This window comes from Brachycentrus maculatus, unplaced genomic scaffold, assembly GCF_059751285.1.
Source record: "Brachycentrus maculatus isolate JH-2025_06_01 unplaced genomic scaffold, ASM5975128v1 h1tg001753l, whole genome shotgun sequence".
NCBI lineage: Eukaryota > Metazoa > Arthropoda > Insecta > Trichoptera > Brachycentridae > Brachycentrus > Brachycentrus maculatus.
In genome coordinates, this window is record NW_028282350.1 from 16039 (window position 1) to 22940 (window position 6902).

The 6902-nt window shown below is 38.1% G+C and overlaps 1 pseudogene; it reads right to left on the minus strand.

Moving 5' to 3' along the window:
* Window positions 1-4642: 4642 nt before the first annotated feature.
* LOC148298677 (ribonucleoside-diphosphate reductase large subunit pseudogene) lies at window positions 4643-6593 on the minus strand (annotated as a pseudogene).
* Between the last annotated feature and the right edge of the window lie 309 nt (window positions 6594-6902).

Below are 6902 nucleotides of genomic sequence, written 5' to 3' on the forward strand. Positions count from 1 at the left end.
AATGAATAACTGCAGTAGCCTCCAAAGGCATAGGAGCCTCGATATAGATTTGTGCGTGTGAGCATTTGGAGCTCCCGAATCGAGTTCACAGACAGGTTCATGTACATCTTCATCGGGTTCATCGTGGGATTTAATCACGCCATTTCGTTCTTCGCCATCATGTCACTTCTCTTTATTATCAAGTTTGTGGTCATTCTCAAAGCGAAGAAAGTAATTGGGTGCGGACGGTTTTTGATCGAATTAACGTTGAAATCCATCGAAAGCATCATACATTTGTGCTATCTGCTATTGTTCGCCATAAAGTATCTGCTAGACAATAGTTTCGTAGCTGACGAGTATCTGCTCCAAATCTGCGTATATGCAAGCATTGCTATTCTGTATGGGTTTGCAGCCGGTTGCGCAGTCCATTTAGTATTGATGGTCTTTAAAATAGTCCAGTATATAAAGGCAATTATACTCTCATGCTTATACGACAAAAAGAAATCCCCCTTAAAACTAACGACTGCCAAAGAATAAAAAGGGAAGTAAAACTTTAGCTTTGTAAAAAAGAATGAAAGGAGAGCGAAAGTCTAGGCAAAGTAAGGCAAAGAACAAGTTAGAGAAACAGCAGAGGTGAAAGTAATATCAAATCAATTAAAGAACAGACTTCATCCCTTTGAAGCGGATCTGGTTGACAACAGCGATTAAGTATTTTATATCCCTGCTGCTAAACTAATATAAATCCCGGCAATAAAGAAGACTAAAGAAGTAATCATGCATCGAAAGCAAAAAAAATAGACACACCTGAAGAAGAATTAAATGAAAGCAAATCAGAAGAAGAATAAGATAAAGAATTGAAGGGAGGAATCCATAGCTTTGATTGATTTTCCATATAACTTACTATGAGAATTATGTCAATCCGTGTTTAATTATTATTTAATTAAATTCAATCAATATGGATTATTAAAGATACTTACTTACCTATTACCAGTTCAAAGCTTGGGCATAGAATTCTTCAGGTAAGTCATTTATTTCAGTTTCAGTTTTTATTTCACAGTTCTAACACTGATTATTGAGGCAAATTTTTAATCATTCTTTTAAAAGCACAGGTCTCATCTGACGGTTAATTGCGACATTATTTTGTTTGAATGAGTTCAGTTAGAACTCGCATATGTTTCCCTTATCCTTAACGAACTATTCTCAATAGTAAAAAGACATCTTATAGAAATAGTGAGATTTTGTATATCCGCTATCTTTTGGACGTCTTTAATTATTCAAATTAAGTTATTTTCTTCTTTTATAGGTCGAAATTTCAATATATTTATCAGGTGAGGAACTCGTGGTAATTCAGGTGTCTTGAAGTGTGCTATTGCTGTGGAGTAGGTCAGTTAAAATGAGGTCGGCACAGAAGTTCTCCGTTATGCTATCTGTTTTTATGGTCCTGAGGTTTTATAATAAAATAAGATGTTTCAAAGTATATAATATAGTCACACTTTATCATCACATATAAATCGTAATCCTATGTCAAACTCTCTCTTAAGTTTAATATTTCATGTAAAGTTAAACTCTGGTGACGCACAACGCGACTAAACATATTTAAAATTTAATTAATAATTTTTATAATTCTCGGCGATTCTTTATTTTTATATTTCTCTTCTTTTCATTCATTTCTCCTTCCTTCCTTCGTTCATTAATTCATTAATTCATTCCTTCCTTCTCTTTTCTTTTCTTTTCTTTTCTTTTCTTTTCTTTTCTGTTTTTTATGTTTTTTCTTTTCTTTTCTCTTCTGTTATTTCCATTTCCATTCCCATTCCCATTTTTTATTTGTATTTATCTTTTTCTTCTCTTTTCTGCCCTTTTACTTTTCTTCTGTTCAATTCAAAATAATATCATTCTTCCGCAAAGTGGCAAGAACATAAAAAATTACAAATGCAACAACAATTAAACTATTTTGAGGCTCATTAAATAAATGATTGAAGAATGCTGAATTTTTGGGTCCTTTTGTTCATGGGTGGTTTAAATATGTGGTTTGGAATATTCATTGTATAATTATCTTCTATGAAACAGATAAAATTCTGTCAAACAGTTTGTCTCATTGTCATAATGTGGTCTACAAAAGCAAGTTTAGTCTGCAATGGTGATTTCTAAAGCTATCCAGATCGTCCTTGGTGGAGCAAATTCACTCCTTCAAATGCTTCATGTTGGTACAACAAGAATATGAAATCCTGGGAGCCAAAAAGAATACCCGATAAACCTCATCTTACACAAGTAGCATAACTTGCTACTTCTTCTCCTTATTCCTTGTGCCAAAAGGTTACTTTAGTAGCCAATAAGAATTACACTCTTCAGTTTGATATATTTTCACAAGGAGGAATGATAGATATGAATGCTACGATAGCCTTGAATAATGTCGTTCTCGGAGTCTATTCATTGCCGCAATAATGGACATTTATTAAGCCAAGCATTGTCTTCTCAACAACTCAGACAACAAATTAAATTTGTTTCTCAGAATAACATCGTTATTCTTATGATCGTGCCGATGGATTAGATTATGGGGGTTGCATTGACAACGTAACTATAATTGAAGTTGCTTCCCCTGCCAACTCTACCACGAATTCTTCTACAAATTTGAACACGAATTCTACTACCAATTTCACTACAAATTCTACCATGAATTCCACTACGAATTCTACAACCAATTCTACCTCAAATTCAAATTAGACAAACTCGACTGCTTTCGACTCAACGCCTTAAAATTAAGTGTAGAATATAATTGTAATTGATATAAAAATGACTGCAAAAAATAGCAAAATCGAAGGAAACAGCGTAGATTTGACGACCAATATTAAATTGGATGTAAATTACATGTCATTCATAAAAGGAATGCAAATATTTATAGATGATGAATAGATTGAGTACACTGGGCCAATTGCTGTTGATCCAAATTAAACAATGTCCTTGTTTACAATTACTCTCAAATTAACAAAGTCAGTCAAGACGTCAGCAATAGCGCGTATCTCAGTGCCACCGTTTCGAGACCCTTTTGGTAGGACAGTAAAGCTAAACTTTGGTTCAGCTCCGATTCCCTTTTCCGTTTTTATGGACAAAAATGCCTTAACACTGGTGAATAAGTAAGTGATCTCAGCAGCGTCAGAAACTGTTTCTTCAGGAAAACAAATGGTGAACATTGTATTGTTTACTTCTGTGATGTTTCCTTTCGGCGCATTCGCAACTATTACTCTTTTGTACTTATTCATCGATACGACTTTGATGCCCAGCATAATTCGCTCGCAGTTAGAGGGCATTGCCTCGCAAATGCTGAACCAAGGAGACATATCTTCCATATACAGCATGGTCAAAGACTAAAAACTAACGATCTTCTAAAAGCCGCTGCCAATGTAATAAAAAATCCCGAAGCTCCCCCAAAACGGCTCATCTTATTCGATCATTTCTTTGACCACCAACGTCTATGACTTGTGCCTCGAAAATGTGACGATCTTCGTAATTTACGCTTTCAAAGTCGTCTTATTTTTCTATTTATAACAGCTATTTATGCAGAAGAAGTCAACGAGTTTCATCGCCAACAACATCCTCATCGAAGCAATCAGTCCCGCTCCGATCTGGCTGCTCGCGACTGGCGTCATCATGTCCAGGTTCTCGAGTTTTGCCTATGATAACATTTACACAAAGCTCCAAATTGCATTCTTTACCTTGGTTCCAATATTATTCTTTGTTATTCTGTTCGCCAGCTACCTGGCAAACCATTTCTACGTAAAGGTCAAAGTGAAGGATAATCAGGATAATGCCTAAGACATATTGGAAAATATGATGAATGAATAACTGCAGTAGCCTCCAAAGCTATATGGGCCTCCAAAGCCATATGAGCCTCCAAAGCCATAAGAACATCCAAAGGCATAGGAGCCTCCAAAGCCATATGAGCCTCCAAAGGCATATGAGCTTCCAAAGCCATAAGAACCTCCAAAGGCATAGGAGCCTCGATATAGATTTGTGCGTGTGAGCATTTGGAGCTCCCGAATCGAGTTCACAGACAGGTTCATGTACATCTTCATCGGGTTCATCGTGGGATTTAATCACGCCATTTCGTTCTTCGCCATCATGTCACTTCTCTTTATTATCAAGTTTGTGGTCATTCTCAAAGCGAAGAAAGTAATTGGGTGCGGACGGTTTTTGATCGAATTAACGTTGAAATCCATCGAAAGCATCATACATTTGTGCTATCTGCTATTGTTCGCCATAAAGTATCTGCTAGACAATAGTTTCGTAGCTGACGAGTATCTGCTCCAAATCTGCGTATATGCAAGCATTGCTATTCTGTATGGGTTTGCAGCCGGTTGCGCAGTCCATTTAGTATTGATGGTCTTTAAAATAGTCCAGTATATAAAGGCAATTATACTCTCATGCTTATGCGACAAAAAGAAATCCCCCTTAAAACTAACGACTGCCAAAGAATAAAAAGGGAAGTAAAACTTAAGCTTTGAAAAGAAGAACGAAAGGAAAGATTTATCAAATTTATTCATTATTTAGCGAATTTATCACGCTTCCCGAAAGACATATCCTCTTCAGGGAAATGATCAAATTTAGTAAATGAAATAAACGAAAGATTAAATCACGAACCGCATGCAAAGCATTACTCGTCATCTGCCATATCTTTCTTCCTCATTGGGCAGACTTTCACTACTTCTTATTCTTACTTATTGGGTTTTGACCTCTTTCTTATAGTGTCTTCATTTTACTGATTTGGATCTCTCTGCCTGATTGCCAAATTCTCTTCTTTGGTGATAATTTCTCCTGCTTCTTTCAGCAAAGATTCGACATCGACTGTGAACTTAATCGGGTCGCATGCTGGTCGACTCCTCAAATAATACATTCCAGTTTTCAAACCCTTTTCCCATGCATAAAAGTGAACTGAGCACATTTTTGAGTACGTGGGCTCAGCCAAATGTATGTTCAAAGATTGCGATTGGTCGATGAAGGGGCTTCTTCCGATTGCCAAATTCAGTATGGCTTTCTGGCTGATTTCCCAAACAGTTTTGAAAATTTATCTGCCTTATTTCGGTATTTCCAAAATCTTCTGTACCGAACCATTTTCTGCAATGAGCTGCTTCCTAATCTCCGAAGTCCATAAACCCTTATCGATGAGATAGTCGACTAAGTTCTTGTTGATGCAAACAAACTCCCCTGCGAGAACTCGCCGAGTATAAACATTGGCTGTGTATGGCTCAAATGTTTCGTTATTGCCCAGGATTTGGCTGGTGCTTGCTGTCGGCATTGGAGCGACCAACAAACTATTCCTCATCCCGTACTTCAGCAGATCCTCCTTGACTTGCTGCCAATCGTACTTGCATTTGGTTGGCGTGTAGTCCCAGAGATCGAACTGCAATTTGCCCTTGGAGGCAGGTGAGCCTTAGTAGGTTGTGTATGGGCCCAAGACTTTGGCGATATTTATTGATTCAGTGACTGCCGCATAATAAATAGTTTCGAATATCTTCTAATTGATTTATCCGGCTTCAATGCTCTCAAACGATATCTGCAGCATCTGATAGATATCTGCGAGCCCTTGTATTCCGATGCCAATGGGCCGATTCCTCAAATTGGAGTACCTGGCTTCCTCCACAGGGTAATAGTTCTCATCTATGATTTTGTTCAGGTTTCTAGTGATGACTCTCGTCACTTGAATGAGCTTCTAATAGTTTATTTCCTTTTTTTCGATGAATGAAGGCAAAGCAATGCTTGCCAAGTTGCAAACTGCTACCTCTTCTGATGATGTGAATTACACAATTTATGTGCAGAGGTTTGAAGATTTGATTGTGCCTAGATTCTGCTGGTTGGATTTACGATTGCATGCGTCTTTGTAGAGCATGTAGGGAGTCCCTGTTTCAATTTGGGAATCAATTATTGCCTGCCAGATCTATCTAGCTTTTATTGTTCGGCGGCCTTTGCCTGTGCTTTCATACTGTGTGTAAAGTTCTTCGAATTGCTCGCCCCATAGGTCTGGTAGGCCTGGGCATTAATTCGGGCACATTAAAGTCCAAGTGCCGTCGCCTATGACTCTCTTCATAAACAAATCAGGAATCCACAGTCCATAGAACAGATCTCTGGCCCTATTCTATTACTTGCCCGTGTTTTTTTTAAGCTAAAGGAAATCAAAAATGTCAGCATGCCAAGGCTCAAGATAGATTGCAAACGATCCCTTTCTTTTTCCTCCCCCTTGATCCACGTATCTCGCAGTGTCATTAAACACTTTTAGCATCGGAATTATTCCGTTTGACGTCCCATTGGTTCCACGAATGTAAGATTATTTCGCGCGAATATTGGAAACCGATATTCCTATGCCGCCTGCAGATTTTGATATTTTCGCAGATTGCATGAGAGTATCATAAATTCCTTAGATTGAGTCATCCTTCATGGCAACTAGAAAGCATGAAGACATCTGTGGGAATGGCATGCCGGCATTAAAGAGTGTTGGGGTTGCATGAGTGAAGAATTTCATGGACATTAAGTTATAGGTCTATATGGCGGAGTCGATGTCTTGTTGATGGATCCCGAGGGATACTCGCATGAGCATATGCTGCGGCCTTTCGACAATCTTTCCATTGACTAGATATATAACTATCAATACCTTTGAGGAGGTAGCTCCTCTCTAGAGTCTTAAAACCGAAGAAATCATAAGCAAAATCCCTGTCGAAGTCTAAGGCGGCATCAATTCGCTAGTAGTGCGCCAAAATAATCGAGTAAACTTGCTCACTGAGCAATGAAGCCTTCCTGCCAACCCGATCAGTGCAGTTATAAAGCTGCTCGGCTACATCTTTGATAGAATCTTTGGTTTATTTTCGCAAATTGTCCACAGATAGCCTTGCCGCGAGAATCGAGTAGTGAGGATGGACGATGTTCTAGAGTTAATT